This window comes from Schistocerca gregaria, chromosome 4 (assembly GCF_023897955.1).
Source record: "Schistocerca gregaria isolate iqSchGreg1 chromosome 4, iqSchGreg1.2, whole genome shotgun sequence".
In the NCBI taxonomy this organism is placed as follows: domain Eukaryota; kingdom Metazoa; phylum Arthropoda; class Insecta; order Orthoptera; family Acrididae; genus Schistocerca; species Schistocerca gregaria.
In genome coordinates, this window is record NC_064923.1 from 602,403,284 (window position 1) to 602,420,179 (window position 16,896).

A 16,896-nucleotide genomic window follows, 5' to 3' on the forward strand; every position below is an offset into this window, starting at 1 on the left:
TGCTACTCTATCCTGTGCAAGCTGCTTCATCTCCCAGTACCTACTGCAACCTACATCCTTCTGAATCTGCTTAGTGTACTCATCTCTCGGTCTCCCTCTACGATTTTTACCCTCCACGCTGCCCTCCAATGCTAAATTTGTGATCCCTTGATGCCTCAAAACATGTCCTACCAACCGATCCCTTCTTCTAGTCAAGTTGTGCCACAAACTTCTCTTCTCCCCAATCCTATTCAATACCTCCTCATTAGTTACGTGATCTATCCACCTTATCTTCAGTATTCTTCTGTAGCACCACATTTCGAAAGCTTCTATTCTCTTCTTGTCCAAACAAGTTATCGTCCATATTTCACTTCCATAGACGGCTACACTCCATAAAAATACTTTCAGAAACGACTTCCTGACACTTAAATCTATACTCGATGTTAACAAATTTCTCTTCCTCAGAAACGCTTTCCTTGCCATTGCCAGTCTACATTTTATATCCTCTCTACTTCGACCATCGTCAGTTATTTTACTTCCTAAATAGCAAAACTCCTTTACTACTTTAAGTGTCTAATTCCCTCAGCATCACCCGATTTAATTTGACTACATTCCATTATCCTCGTTTTGCTTTTGTTAATGTTCATCTTATATCCTCCTTTCAAGACACTGTCCATTCCGTTCAACTGCTCTTCCAAGTCCTTTGCCGTCTCTGACAGAATTACAATGTCATCGGCGAACCTCAAAGTTTTTACTTCGTCTCCATGAATTGTAATACCTACTCCAAATTTTTCTTTTGTTTCCTTTACTGCTTGCTCAATATACAGATTGAATAACATCGGGGATAGGCTACAACCCTGTCTCACTCCTTTCCCAACCACTGCTTCCCTTTCATGCCCCTCGACTCTTATTACTGCCATCTGGTTTCTGTACAAATTATAAATAGCCTTTCGCTCCCTGTATTTTACCCCTGCCACCTTTAGAATTTGAAAAAGAGTATTCCAGTCAACATTGTCAAAAGCTTTCTCTAAGTCTACAAATGCTAGAAACGTAGGTTTGCATTTTCTTAATCTTTCTTCTAAGATAAGTCGTAAGGTCAGTATTGCCTCACGTGTTCCAACATTTCGACGGAATCCAAACTGATCCTCCCCGAGGTCTGCATCTACCAGTTTTTCCATTCGTCTGTAAAGAATTCGCGTTAGTATTTTGCAGCCGTGGCTTATTAAACTGATAGTTCGGTAATTTTCACATCTGTCAGCACCTGCTTTCTTTGGGATTGGAATTATTATATTCTTCTTGAAGTCTGAGGGTATTTCGCCTGTCTCATACATCTTGCTCACCAGCTGGTAGAGTTTTGTCATGACTGGCTCTCCCAAGGCCGTCAGTAGTTCTAATGGAATGTTGTCTACTCCGGGGGCCTTGTTTCGACTCAGGTCTTTCAGTGCTCTGTCAAACTCTTCACGCAGTATCGTATCTCCCATTTCGTCTTCATCTACATCCTCTTCTATTTCCATAATATTGTCCTCAAGTACATCGCCCTTATATAAGCCTTCTATATACTTCCTCCACCTTTCTGCCTTCCCTTCTTTGCTTAGAACTGGGCTGCCATATGAGCTCTTGATATTCATACACGTGGTTCTCTTCTCTCCAAAGGTCTCTTTAATTTTCCTGTAGGCAGTATCTATCTTACCCCTAGTGAGATAAGCTTCTACATCCTTACATTTGTCCTCTAGCCATCCCTGTTTAGCCATTTTGCACTTCCTGTCGATCTCATTTTTGAGACGTTTGTATTCCTTTTTGCCTGCTTCATTTACTGCATTTTTATATTTTCTCCTTTCATCAATTAAATTCAATATTTCTTCTGTTACCCAAGGATTTCTAGCAGCCCTCGTCTTTGTACCTACTTTATCCTCTGCTGCCTTCACTACTACATCCCTCAGAGCTACCCATTCTTCTTCTACTGTATTTCTTTCCCCTATTCCTGTCAATTGTTCCCTTATGCTCTCTCTGAAACTCTGTACAACCTCTGGTTCTTTCAGTTTATCCAGGTCCCATCTCCTTAATTTCTCACATTTTTGCAGTTTCTTCAGTTTTAATCTACAGGTCATAACCAATAGATTGTGGTCAGAGTCCACATCTGCCCCTGGAAATATCTTACAACTTAAAACCTGGTTCCTAAATCTCTGTCTTACCATTATATAATCTATCTGATACCTTTTAGTATCTCCAGGGTTCTTCCACGTATACAACCTTCTTTCATGATTCTTAAACCAAGTGTTAGCTATGATTAAGTTGTGCTCTGTGCAAAATTCTACTAGGCGGCTTCCTCTTTCATTTCTTAGCCCCAATCCATATTCACCTACTATGTTTCCTTCTCTCCCTTTTCCTACACTCGAATTCCAGTCACCCATTACTATTAAATTTTCGTCTCCCTTCACTATCTGAATAATTTCTTTTATTTCATCGTACATTTCTTCAATTTCTTCATCATCTGCAGAGCTTGTTGGCATATAAACTTGTACTACTGTAGTAGGTGTGGGCTTCGTGATATAATTACAAATGAAGAATTTTCTGTCTTTCCTTTTTCCTTTACCGGTTCTGTAAATCCTTTCTTCTCGTGAAATGTCGTTGGTTGGTTGTTTTTGGGGAAAGAGACCAGACAGCGAGGTCATCGGTCTCATCGGATTAGGGAAGGACCGGGAAGGAAGTCGGCCGTGGCCTTTGAAAGGAACCATCGTGGCATTTGCCTGGAGAAATTTAGGGAAATAACGGAAAACCTAAATCAGGATGGCCGGACGCGCGATTGAACCGTCGTCCTCCCGAATACGAGTCCAGTGTTTAACCACTGCGCCATCTCGCTCTGTGAAATTTCGTGATTCTACGGCAACTAGGAGCATCATCTAGGTTGTACTGGATGAGTTAGCAGCCATAAAAATGTGTGACATAAATGACTGTAGCTTTTGACTGCTTTGACTTAGAAGCCAACGTTGCAATACCGCTAGAGGGCAATAGACAAACTTGATACGTCTACCCGTTACTGAGACAAAAAGGGCGACAACACACCGTTGAAAACGCACACAATCTGATAACAAACGACAAAAAATAGCCTCATTACGCAATTGCAAATTAAACATATACGATTTTTTTTCCGTTAGCTGTACTGTGAAACGTTGCATCCTGCTAAATTTCACGATTCTAAGTCAACAGGAAGTGTCCTGTAGGTTTGATGCGTGAGTTTGCGAGTATCAAAACATGTGACATAAATAACCGTATCTTTTGATTGGATTATCCGTTACTGAGAAGAAAGCGATTTTAACAGACGGACAGACTGGGAGATAGACAGGCAGGCAGGTAACAAAGTGCTTCTATAAGAGGTCCATTTTTACCGACTGAGCTACGGAACGTTAAAAATAATAACAACTGTTATGGTAATAATAATAATAATAACAGTAAAGTTTGAAAGACTACTTAGATGACCTATAAAGGAAGACGAACTTGAAGGATACAGTAGAAAGATGAATATGAGATGGGCGATATGACAGTGCGTGAAGAATTTGATAGACTACTGGAAGACCTAATTCTAAACAAGGCTTTGGAGTAGTCGACATTCCGTCAGAACTACAGATAGGTAGCCGTAACAAAACAATTCCATCTGGTATGCAAGATGTATGATACACGAGAAATACGTGGCTCAGACTTCTTCAAGAAGAATATAATGATTCCAATTCGAAAGGAAGCAGTTTAACATTGCCGTAGTATTGGTTCAAAATGGTTCAAATGGCTCTGAAGACTATGGGATTCAACAGCTGTGGTCATTAGTCCCCTAGAACTTAGAACTACCTAAACCTAACTAACCTAAGGACATCACACACATGAATGCCCGAGGCAGGATTCGAACCTGAGACCGTAGCAGTCACACGGTTCCGGACTGCGCGCCTAGAACCGCAAGACCACCGCGGCCGGCGCCGTAGTATTGGTTTAATCGCAAAATACTGACACTAGTTCTTACATGAGAGTGAACAAAATTGGTAGAAGCCGATCTAGGAAAAGATCGGTTTAGGATTTATGAAAAATATTGGAATACTGACGCTACGACGTAGAAGATAGATTAATGAAAATCAGACTTGCGTTTATACCATTTCTAACTTAGAGGAAACTTTTGACATTGTTGGTTCTAATACTCTCTTTGAAATGCTGAATTATGTAATCCAGCAACATAGCTGATCGAAATGCACAGATGTTAAAGCGAACATTCACCTGAGCTTCCATGGGACCTTCAGTAGTAATCGATGGCGCCACGACAACTGTGGGCTACGTGAACATTATTAGGGACCACCTGTAACCCCTTATGCTTGAGTCTCAGTTGATCCTTGATCCGTTGTGGGCGTGGAACAACGGCTAGTCAAATATATAAAAAGAAAATTCGCGAATCAGCCTTGCTTTATTTTATTTTCGCAGTTCAATATACCATTTTCAGAGCCCACATGCAGTTCTCAAAGATCATCAATATTGGCATACTGAGGCCACCTGTTTTTGGATGTCGTGAATAAATTCTCAAATGCTTCCTTCTCAGTTGCAACCACGTCTTCAAAGGAAGCACTTGAGAATTCACGACATCCAGAGACAGATGGTTTGAGTATGCAAATATCGATAATCTATGAGAGGTGCATGTTGGGCCTGAAGACAGAATATTGAATTTCCGAAACTGGTAGCGGAAACAAAATAATGTAGCTTCTCAAATTGCACGGCTGTTTGTCGAATTTCCTAATGCTTGATGTCTTTCCCAACAGCAATGGCATCTACCAGCAGCGTAACTCTGTCTGTCAAGAGGCCAAAATTATGCTTCAATGGTCTGAGGAGCATGATAGTGAACTCATGTTTCGGCTTATCTGAATCCAATGAAACCGAACTGAGACGTTATCGGGCGCCATCTCCGCTCCCACGAACCGTCCACCCGTGAATTACGGGAGCTGTATGTCCTGTGTGTAGGCATCCGGTGTCAAAGATGTCTGGAAACCTATCAAGTACTTGTCGAATCCATGCCATGCAGCCGGGCGGAGTACCCGCGTGGTCTTGGGTGTCATGTGACGGGCGCGGCCACTCCGGCCGGAGGTTAGAGCCCTCCCTCCGGCATGGGTGTTTGTGTTGTTCTTAGCATAAGTTAGTTTAAGTAGTGTGTAAGTCTAGGGACCGATGACCTAAGCAGTTTGCTCTCTTAGGAATTCACACACGTTTGAACAAGGGATGCGGAATCACCGCTGAATGCGTTTCAGAGGTGAACCTCTACAGGTGGTCATAATGTTTTGGCCCATACACAGGTACGTACAGCTTTCACCATACAGTAATTATCAAACTAAACGTACTTAGGTGTGCAGGGTTATTCAAATTAAATGATAAATTTTACTTGATTATTACAGTGACACAGAACAGCAAGACGCAGATTTTCGACACCTTGTGTCCAGGATGTGACATATAACAAGTACATAACTTGAAGAGTCAGTGATTCTTGTTACGTTTGGAGAAAATCGCGTTGTAAGGAGTGAATTTTAAGGCTTACATAGTTGCAGAAATTGTTAGTGTATAACGTATTATATAGTTAAACTCTAGTTAGATGTAGTATGTAGGCGTGCCCAAGATTACTGTCAGTTTGATGCATTGGTGGTCGTGTTCTCAGCCGATCTACGAGACTGGTACCCAATCAACTAGTGGTCGAGATGTCTCAATGGTGGAGACAATGAGCTGGATGAAAGCAGCTGCTGAAAGACTCGTTAGTATAAAATTATACGCTATTTTAAGTTATGTGGTAGAATGTTAATTGTGACGGGGAGAATTAAGTAGTAGTTATTACTAGCGAATTGTATTTGTGGTGTTGAGTTAGGAAGTCTGTCACGTTTGACGAAAAGCTATCATAAACATTGATTAAGGTGATAAGGACTGAGTACTTGATTTATTTGTAAAATGAATCACAGATCAGGAATTTAAATGTTATTTGGAACAGCTGATCAAAAGGGCAAGGAAGAAGCAAAGAAAGACGGAGAAAAAGCAGAAACGATTATTCAAAAAGATGGCTAGACGCAAAAAGGGCAGGAATTCAAAAAATGAAAAGGGGACAGGAATCAGTAAAAACCGAAACAACTAAACCAAAATTAAAATACAAGGAAGTTAATAAATATGTAGTACATATAGATAATCATTTAAGTGAGCTATAGACTGTAAGGTGTCAAACAAATAACACATCTTACATTGAATTCCCGAAACAATTCCGCTTACCTGGCTGTATCACTTGACATAGTTACTTGAAAATTTAAGAATTTTATTGATACGCAAAGCAAAGTGAGTAAACAAACCTACATTTCGTGAATATAAACCACTAACACTCACACTAGAGACTGGACACAATTAATTTCCCGACCCGAGCTAGAAAACACAGTTCTGAGGGAAAGGAAAAGTTTACAACGGCACGCCATCTTGCACAGTTGACACCCTCGTCAAGCGACACCTAGTGGACATAGTGCGACGCCACAGCCACTGCATAGGCCGCCAGCAAAAGCAGCCCTTGTTGCTGTAATTAATGACGACACCTCGGGAAGCCGGAGATCACAGATAAACGTCAGGAGAAACTAAAAACTTTGGTGACACACTGTAGCCACCTGCGTTAAAACTCACATGAGAGAAAAAGCTATTAATCTCAATATTAAATATCGGAAGTTAAACTCCGCCGTACGAAAGAAACTACGCCTATGACATGCTACCAAAACTCTTATGGAAGGAGATATAACAAGTACGAATGCCCTGACTGACCAGAAAGAAAACGCTTCGCCACCAGCTTTGAGACATTGAGATCATTGACTGATTGCTTTACTGTCCATACTGCAGCACTCTTCTGAACTCTGCATGTGTGAGATACTATCTTCCTACCTTGCAGGCTATACGTTCAACTCCAAATTCCTTAAACACTCACAGAGCATCCTTGCACAGCTATGGTAGGAAGATATACCAGAATTAGTCTCACACGTGTTAGATAATGGCGACCCTCCTAGGATGGTAAAATACCATCGTAAGGTGGTCAACCATATGTAATTACTAGGAGAAAAAATATCGTCTTAAAATTTTTCGTGTTAAATTTTTGTGTTGTAACATCCAGTGGTAAATATTAGAGGCTACTGAAAATTCAGTAGGGAGACAGAGACGTACAATGCACTGAGAGATGTAAGCAATTTTCTCAAAGTATAGTTGTAATACCATTGTTAGCTTTAAGTTTCTCTTGCAAGTGCACTGGTGGCTGGCATTGCTTTGATAAGTTGGTCCTATCCCATCTGGTAAGTGACGGTCACACAGTCTTGTTATCGTGTCAAGGGAATTAGGGACAGGAATGAAAGGGTGAAGGGAATAATTTTATGAAGCGAGTAATGTTGCATGGTTGTATGATTACGCAAAGTAGGGCAGGTCAGTTAAAATTGTAAAGACAGAAATCACAGAGATTAGCAATGGCAGATCGAGACGTTAACCGAATTGAGATTGACACCCAGCACGATAAAGTACGGGCACCTCAGGACAGAACGACAGATGACACAACCACGCGAGAAATAGATCAAGGTGTGCAGCAGGACGTAAACACCGAGCAACATGGCGGGGTAAGCGGCGATCAACATAATGCAGAGGTGCAAGAAGTTGAGGAATGTGTTCAGTATGTAGAACCCATAGTACATGTAATAAGACCATTCTCACAACCGAGAACAGGCAAAACAAGTGGAAATGTGTCCCCGCACCGTTCACTGCAATCAGTTGCAAACTGACATGAGAATATAAATGCAGAATGAAAAGCGTTGGAACGAGAGGTAATAGGGCCCGTTAATTTGTGGGAAATTCTCCAGCAGTTAATGCGTGCGATAACTATATCAAACAGAGAAATAAAACAACAGATACATGAGAAAAGGGCGGTAACAGGGAAACAACTGAGTGAGATCAAACAATAGTTATCTCACATAGAGGAAGAGGCAAAAGAATCCAGAGATTAATAATAAGTCACACACAATTAAGAACATATATTGACAAGGTACAAGTGGACGTGCAAACATTGCGTGACGACAAACAGACTGAAATCAAAACATTTCGTTACGACACTCGCTATGAAATTTCAAAGATAACCAAACAGGTTAATGGAATTGCATGCAAAGCAGCGGGCACAGCACGACAAATAGTTGAAGGTAGTGTGCTGCAAAAGCGCGTCATGAAAGAGGTTCTCAAGAGGTACGGTATTCATATTGTGGGGATAGAAGAGAAAACGAAAACTCAGTTTGCAAAACTCAGAGAAGAACAGTTGCGTACTATACCAGAGCGAAGTGATCAAGATCATAAAAACCTGAATCCGTAACAACTTCCGAGTGAATAACGCTACCAGAAAGGCAAGAAGTCCCACAAAGAGTAAAAAAAGATTTCAAGCAAATACAACTCCAATCACAGGCGAAAAAGAAATTACGCGATAATCGACCACCTGACATGACACAAGCACGTTTCGATATTCACAAAGAGTAGACGGCATATTTAGGACACTGGTTACCACAAGAATACTTCTCGGAACAGATCTGACCACACGATGAAGCGGCAAGATTAGCCAGGCACGAGATGGAGCCAGTACATGTCAGGAAAATGCAAGGGGGCGAAGTTTATAGCTTAAAGCACACGGGCACTCGCACAGAAGCCTGTGGAAGAAAGTAATTGCGTTCCATTACAACGATATTATCCAAGACTAGGCCAAAGTTACAGTCGACAATATCGATTGGATTTTCCATATCCTGAAAGACTGAGACGTGAAATAATCGGGGACAGAAGTGGCAAGGACACTCGTATTTCGTACGTTACTTGGACGAGGTACCACAATGACCATTTCCTCGCTGTAAAGAAGTTTCAGCATTTCCGTGAAGGAAACTCACTGCATCCACGAACCTTCATTGGTCAATTCAGAGTAGGACTACCAGAACATTGAGCATCAGCACACAAACTAGACGTTTTCGTGCCCATATGCCTGGAACAGTAGCAGAAACGATGCAAAACGTATCAGCTACATGTCGATGATATGAAGAATGGTATGAAGATTGGAGAGGTAAGTTTGTCTCACGCAACTGGTCGAGTGAAGTGCCAAATAGGGTGAAGTATGAACTATTACAAAATCCATGCTTCCACAATTCCAGAGAGAAGAGCCCTGTAAAATTTTTCGAAGCAATGGCAAAGAAAAACCAATTCTCCATACAGCGATGGAGAATTGATTAAATAATTTACCATGAAGCTGCCACTAAAATACCAATATTCATTGGTAGGGCGTGGAGGCAATGACGTGGAAGCCTTCAAAGGAAATTTGAGGGAATTATAATTCATATTTTTGGAAGATGAGGCAAGAAGAAGACGTGAATGACAGACCGCGAAATGCGCCAGAGACCGCACGAAGGAAAGTCAGCTATGACGAACCGCGTGATAATTTCGCGCAGAGAAGTGACAATAGATTCCAACAAAGAAAAGGTTAGGTATACAGAACAACAAATGGCTACGCTTATCCACCCATAAATGGTAATAACTATTACAGGGCGAATAACGGTAATCGCAGTGGATATTGGAGGACAAACAGGCCGACAAATTACCAACAACGAAATCCGTGTCACCAAGTCCCACTAAAACAGGAGGGAGCGAAAGAAGACGTGGAGACAAGGCCACCAAACCCCAATAAACATTCGAAGTGACGAGAGTGCCCCAAGTCAAGGAGAACAGCGCACCTACCCAAGCAAGCAGCAGCAAGGTAATGAGAGAAATATACACTGTTTCACAAGAAGTAAAAGATGAAGGAACAGAACAACAGGGACCGAAAGAAGTCAGGATACCACAAACAGCAGATAGGACAGGGATCAGTTGGGAGGATTTCGCAAAAAACGGGCTACCTGAACAAAATGAAACAAGCATAACAGAAGTCGAATTAAGAGGTAATGTAATTAGCATTGCAGAGTTATTTAGTACTGAAACTATGGAGAGCCGATTCCAAGAGGAAAAAAAATCACAACGGATGATAAACGAGGAAATAGGATCGCAGGGATCAAACAAAGGCATAGAAACAACACCATCATCTGGGGATAAATTAATTGGGAGGATACCCATGAAGGAAACGAATTACCAGAGGCAGGCACAATGGGAGATGAGACTAGGGACGAAGTAATTAGAATTGCAGTGTTATTTGAGGCTGAGACCAGGGAAAACGAACTCAGGGAGGATAATGCGCAGTCGATGGAAGTTGAAAATAAATTATAATTGGGTACAGGTTCCAATGCGTACAGTGATAGAAGTTACGGAGATATAGTCAGGGCACTGAGATACGACCATTTGGCAGTTTCCACGAAGAAAGAAGAGGCAGATATACTTGAGTTGAGGGAAGATGAGGTTAAATGTGAAGAAGAAGTTGTAGAAGAGAGAGAGAGAGAGAGAGAGAGAGAGAGAGAGAGAGAGAGAGAGAGAGACAGAGAGATAGGTGTCGAGGCATATCCAAGGGAAGCTCCGAATTGACAGGTAAAAATTGTGAAATGACTCACATATGATTCAATAGAGGATGATTTCATGCAGGGAAATGAGGAAGAACAGAGCAAACCAGTCGAGATTCAACCAGTTGTGAAGATTACGATTGCGAAAATTCCACTTAATGTAGCCATAGACAGCGGAAGCGATCTAACTGCAATTTCAGAGAACTTACTTAACAAAGGCTATGCTAATGAAGAAATACCTTTCTTGAAAATGAAGAAGATTAAAGTGAAGGATCCCATCAAAAAGCAAGGTTAACTCTCTCGTGCCAAGATCAAAAGATCGAAGTCAATTTTGTTATCATACCGAAATTAATGGGGTGACATGATAATAGGTGAATATGTGAATCAAAGACGAGCTATGATAATCATGGGGAAGGGAAGCGGGACGTTTGGGAGCATTACATTTCTCTTTGAAGCAGGGCTGTACAGTGTCAAATATAGGTGAAAGGCAAGAGCCTTCCAGATCCAAGGAACGATGTTCCATCACTCAAACAAAATGATATAAGACAGAACAAACCGAGCATAGAATAAGACAAGTAAATGTTCGAGACTTCATCGTGTAAGCCGTATAAATTGGTATGATGAACAATCACTTACAGGCAACAGTAAATAATATCAAAGATTCCATCAGGTATGTTTCAGACAGGATGTGACCACGAGTCTGAGGAAAAGATGAGACAGAGAACAGAGACGTGCCTTAAATTTGTAAATGTAGCAATTAACTTGATATGTAGAGTTTGCAAAGCTGACGATCCAGTAGCATGAGTTACTAACATAGAACACCACGTCACTACAAATTATGATCATAAGGAGTCTCATTACCTTACGATGTCAGGAACAAATTGGACCCTGATAGAGAAAATAGAGTTGTAACACAGAGATAGGACGCCGAACCATGTAAAAAGTCTCTTAAGAGGCACAAATTAGGTATGAAGTAAATTATGTGAAAAGATTTTTCTACTTGACCTCCAGCAAGAAGCAATCGTCAACTGCCCTCGACAATGTGGTGGATTACAACTGAAAATGTCCACACATTAATAAAAGTTTTGGATCACTTCCGTTCAGAGAGTTCCGGAACCTGTACAGAAAACTGGAAATGATATCAACATAATCATCATTTCCGCCCTTTTTATTGCTCATGAAAACCATACATTTCGTGTTGTACCACCATACAGCGAGACCTTCAGAGGTGGTGGTCCACATTGCTGTACACACCGGTACCTCCAATACCCAGTAGTAAATCCTGTAAACGTCGTGGCATACTCTCCACAAGTTTATCAAGACACTGCTGGTCCAGATTGTCCCACTCCTCAACGGCGATTCGGCGTAGATCCCTCACTTTGGTTGGTGGGCCACGTCGTCCATAAATAGCACTTTTCAATCTAACCCAGGCATGTTCGATAGGGTTCATGTATGAAGAACATGCTGGCCACTCTAGTCGAGCGATGTTGTTATCCTAAAGAAAGTCATTCACAAGATGTGCACGATGGGGGCGCGAATTGTCGTCCATTAAGACGAATACCTCGCCGATATGGTGTCTGTATGGTTACATTATCGGTCGGAGGATGGCATTAACGTATCATACAGCCGTTACGGTGCCTTCGACGTCCACCAGCTAAGTACGTCGGCCACACATAATGCCACCCCAAAACAACAGGGAACCTCCACTTTGCTGTACTTGCTGGACAGTGTGTGTATGGCGTTCAGCCTGACCAGGTTGCCTCCAAACATGTCTCCTATGATTGCCTTGTTGAAGGAATATGCGACGCTCATAGGTGAAGAGAACGTGATGCCATCTTGAGCGATGCATTCGGCATGTTGTTGGTCCATCTGTACCGCACAGCACAGTGTCGCGGTTGCAAAGATGGAACTCACCATGGACGTCGGGAGTGGCGTTGCGCATCGTGCAGAGTATTGCGCACATTTTGAGTAGTAACACAACGTCCTGTGGCTGCACGAAAAGCATTATTCAAGATTGTGGCTTTGCAGTCAGCGTTCCTCCAAGCCATAATCCGTAGCAGTCATTCACTGCAGTAGTAGCCGTTGGGCAGCCTATGCGAGGCATCTCATCGACAGTTCCTGTCTCTATGTATCTCCTCCATGTCTGAACAACATCGCTTTGGTTCACTCTGAGACACCTGGACACTTCCCTTGTTTAGAGCCATTCCTGGCAGAAAGTAACAATGCGTACGCAATCGAACCGCGGTGTTGACCGTCTAGGCATGGTGTAACCTCAGACAAATCTATTCGTGTATCTCCCTCCTGGTAGAATGACTAGAGCTTTGGCTGTCGGACCACCACCGTCTGCTAGACTCTGCTCTTGCATGGTTGTTTATATCTTTGGACAGGGTTTAGTGATATCTCTGAACAGTGTCAAAGTCTGTGATATAATATCTACAATGAACGTCTATCTTCAAGAGTTCTGGAAACCAGGTTGATGCAAAACTTTTTTTGATGTGTGTGTATTGGACGTGAATAGTCGAAATCAACGATTTTCTATGATGAAGAGATTACGGTAAGGTCACAAGAACGATGGCGATTTATAACCAAGGCAACCTTACCGTGATAAAGAAAATAGATGGAGTGTGGATGAGCAACTGAAGATCGACATTGTGGCCAGGACTTGCGAAAATTCACTTTCGACTGATACTCAAGTTGGAAGGACAGCAGGGAACGACGGGCCTCAAAACAAATGAAACAGCATCCAGTGCGCGAACAAAAAGCAAAACAACTCGCCGAAACCCCAGCATGGCAAGAAAAAAAAATGACGTGGAGACTCGCTCTGTCGCTACCCGACTACGATATTATATTGAACTACAGAGCTCAAGAAAAATCAATCGATCAACGCCGAACAACATGTCTTAATCAAATATTGAAACACTAACGAATGTAAAACTCCAAAGCAACTATTAGTCAATAATTTACTATATCCTCCCCAGAGAAGAGACAAGGTTCTAGTCGAAGGGAAGGTGCTTGGAAGAACAGAAGATGAAGAGTTACAAGACTAATTTTGAAAAGAGAAGATGGCCCAAAATATTTCAAGATACACTCCCAATACCCATCCTATTGTAAACTAGTTGTCTGCGAAGTGCTACAAAAGCATAAATAACTTTAGCAATGTCTTGAGAAGGAAAAGAAAGGTCTTTAAAGCCAGTACTTGACGAGACTCCGCACATAAAGGTCTACGTTATTATGAGGACCACACCAAACTACGGCCACACCATGTTGCAAAATTCGATGAAGAACGATGCTACCCCCTCGAAGGTGTCGACAGCATCTCGCACAAGTCGATCAGTTGCATGCAACGGCATTTGTTGCCAACCTCACGCAAAAACATTCGTAGACGTCGTGTGAAAATAGGGCTCGAAATTAGGTAAAAATCTCTCTCAGCCAGTGAGAAAACTGCAAAAAACACAACTACTAGTATAGGACTACAGTGTACTCATAGCGATTTTATACCATTTACATTTTTTCTATACAGCAAGTGTAAGCATCTATATAAGAACTGTATAACAGTCTTCTCATAATCTTTGTTTCATAAGCAAATCAGCAGAAATTAATTAATGTTTAATGTTTTATGTAATTCTGCAGCCTTCCGTGGCCGTTGTCACTGTAGTTTAAATTTTCTGGGATATTAGGTCGTGTCATATTTACACTGAAATGATCTCCTGTTTTAGAATACTGTTGAGCGGTGTGGGATCATTATCAGGTAGGACTGACGGAGTACATCGAAAACGTTCAAAGAAAGGCAGCACATTTTCCATTATCGCGAAATATGGGAGAGAGTGTCACAGATGTGATACAGGATTTGGGCTGGAAATCAAAAGAAAGGCGTTTTTCGTTGCGACGGAATCTTCTCACAAAATTCCAATCAGCAACTTTCTCCTTCAAATGCAAAAATAGTGTGTTGACACAGACCTACATAGGGAGAAACGATCACCACGATAAAATAAGGGAAATCAGAGCTCGTATGGAAAGATATAGGTGTTCATTCTTTCCACGCGCTATACGATACTGAAATAATAGAGAATTGCGAAGGTAATTCGATGAACACTCTGCCAGGCAGTTAAATGTGATTTGAAGAGTATCCATCTAGATGATGATGTAAATGTAGACGTAGATGTAGACGTTTCCATCCCTCTGCTGGGATCTTTCTCAGGATCTTCTGGTGTCCACTACTTCTAGAACACTGTCAGAGACGAGTGTCGAGTTGTCTTGTAAAGGGAAGTTTTCTCGCGTTCCTGCTGGTGAAGTAATAGTATTGGTTAAAATTCTTATGGCTACCATTGGGGGCCATAGTCATAGAGTATTATTCCCACTCTGATGCAGAAGAAGGGGCGTTGTTGACAACCTCCTGTGGATATCATTGGCGGCCCATCGTTATTGGATCGAAAGACACTATTCTCACTTATACTGGAGAAGAGGTATTGGTTGAAATTCCTGCTACCGCTATTTGTTGGTCGTCATCAGTGGCTAGATTCGAAACGGACAGAGCAAGAGAGGGGGAATGTTTACCCATAATACTGGGTGACCAAAAAGTCAGTACAAATTTGAAAACTGAATAAACCACGGAATAATGTAGATAGAGATGTACACATTGACAAACATGCTTGGAATTACATTGGGGTTGTATTAGAACCAAAAAAATACAAAAGTTCTAAAAGCGTCCGACAGATGACGCTTCATCTGACCAGAATATCAATAATTAGCGTAACAAAGTAAGTCAAAGCAAAGATGATGTTCTTCACAGGAAATGCCCAATATGTCCACCATCATTTCTCAACAATAGCAGTAGTCAAGGAATAATGTTTTGAACAGCACTGTAAAGCAGGTCCGGAGATATGGTGAGGCAATGGCGTCGGATGTTGTCTTGCAGCATCCCTAGAGATGTCGATCGATCACGATACGCTTGCGACTTCAGATAACCCCAAAGCCAATAATAGCACAGACTGAGGTCTGGGGACCTGGGAGGCCAAGCATGACGAAAGTGGCGGCTGAGCACACGATCATACCAAACGACGCGCGCGAGAGATCTTCCCCGCGTCTAGCAATATGGGGTGAAGCGCCATCCTGCATAAACATCGTACGTTCCAGCAGGTGTTTATCATCTGGGGATGATGCGATTCTGTAACATATCGGCGTACCTCTCACCCGTTACGGTAGCTGTTACGAAACCAGACTCACGTATTTCCTCGAAGAAAAAAGGCCTGATAACGGTAGATGTGGTACATCCAACCCACACCCTGACTTTCTCGTCGTGCAATGGAGTTTCCACGACAGTTCTAGGATTTTCGGTAGCCCAAAGTCTGCAGTTGTGGGAGTTGACAGACCCTCCGATCGTGAAATGAGCTTCGTCGGTCTACAACACGTTACTCCACCAATCTTCATCTTCCGCAATCTTTTGAAACGCCCACACCGCAAATGCCCTCCGCTTCACTAAATCGCCAGGTAACAGTTCATGATGCCGATGGATTTTGTACGGATAGCATCGGAGGGTACGCCTCAGTGCCAACCAAACAGTAGTGTATGGAATGCCGGTGCGACGTGCGACTGCACGAGCGCTGACTTCCCCGTGCATAGACGAACCCGCCACAGTTTCCGTTTCTCCTTGAACTGTTTCAGCAGCATTACGCCTTGTGCTCGGTCGGCCACTACGGGGTCTATCGTCCAAACAACCCGTGGCTTCGAACTTCGAAATCATTCTCGCCACAGCTGGATTTGTCAACAGACCTTTACCCTTTCGAATCCCCTTCCTATGGCGATAGGATCGTAACGCTGAACTAGCACATTTCCATTTTCATAATATAGCTTCACTAAAAGCGCCTTTTCAAGTAACGTCAACTTGCTGCGACTGCTGGCGCATCTGATTCTCTCTCTCCCTATAGCTCCTTTTATACACGATTGTCATGCGCAGTTACTGACGTTTTCCTGTCCAGCGCCGGACATTTTGTGAACTTTTTTTTTCATTCCAAGTATGTGTGTCAATTTTTACCTTTCAATCTACATTATTCCGTTGTTTATTAAGTTTTCAAATTTATATTGACTTTTTGATCACCCGGTATTATTGTCCGCCCAAGTGACTTGCAGCGCTTTGTTTTTGTCACTTGCCCACCGCGGCCGCGTATTCACTTCCTTGATGGAGGGGAGCCACGATGCCGGAAGCCTGTAGCCGTCCTCCCTATTGAAATTAGATGCATTCTGAGAAATCTCAACCGTATTCGGACATTTCTTGTATTAATGTTTGTTTCCTTTGACAGCAAACTTACGTTATTAAAATGTATGTCTGAGCCGCAGTTCGAAATGATTCAAATGGCTCTGAGTACTATGAAACTTAACATCTGAGGTCATCAGTCCCCTA

The 16,896-nt window shown here is 42.2% G+C and overlaps 1 protein-coding gene across 2 annotated transcripts in view; it reads right to left on the reverse strand.

The window, feature by feature from the left end:
• Nucleotides 1-16,896, reverse strand: part of LOC126268000 (uncharacterized) — a 720,479-nt gene that overhangs the window by 131,644 nt on the left and 571,939 nt on the right. The window lies entirely within an intron of this gene.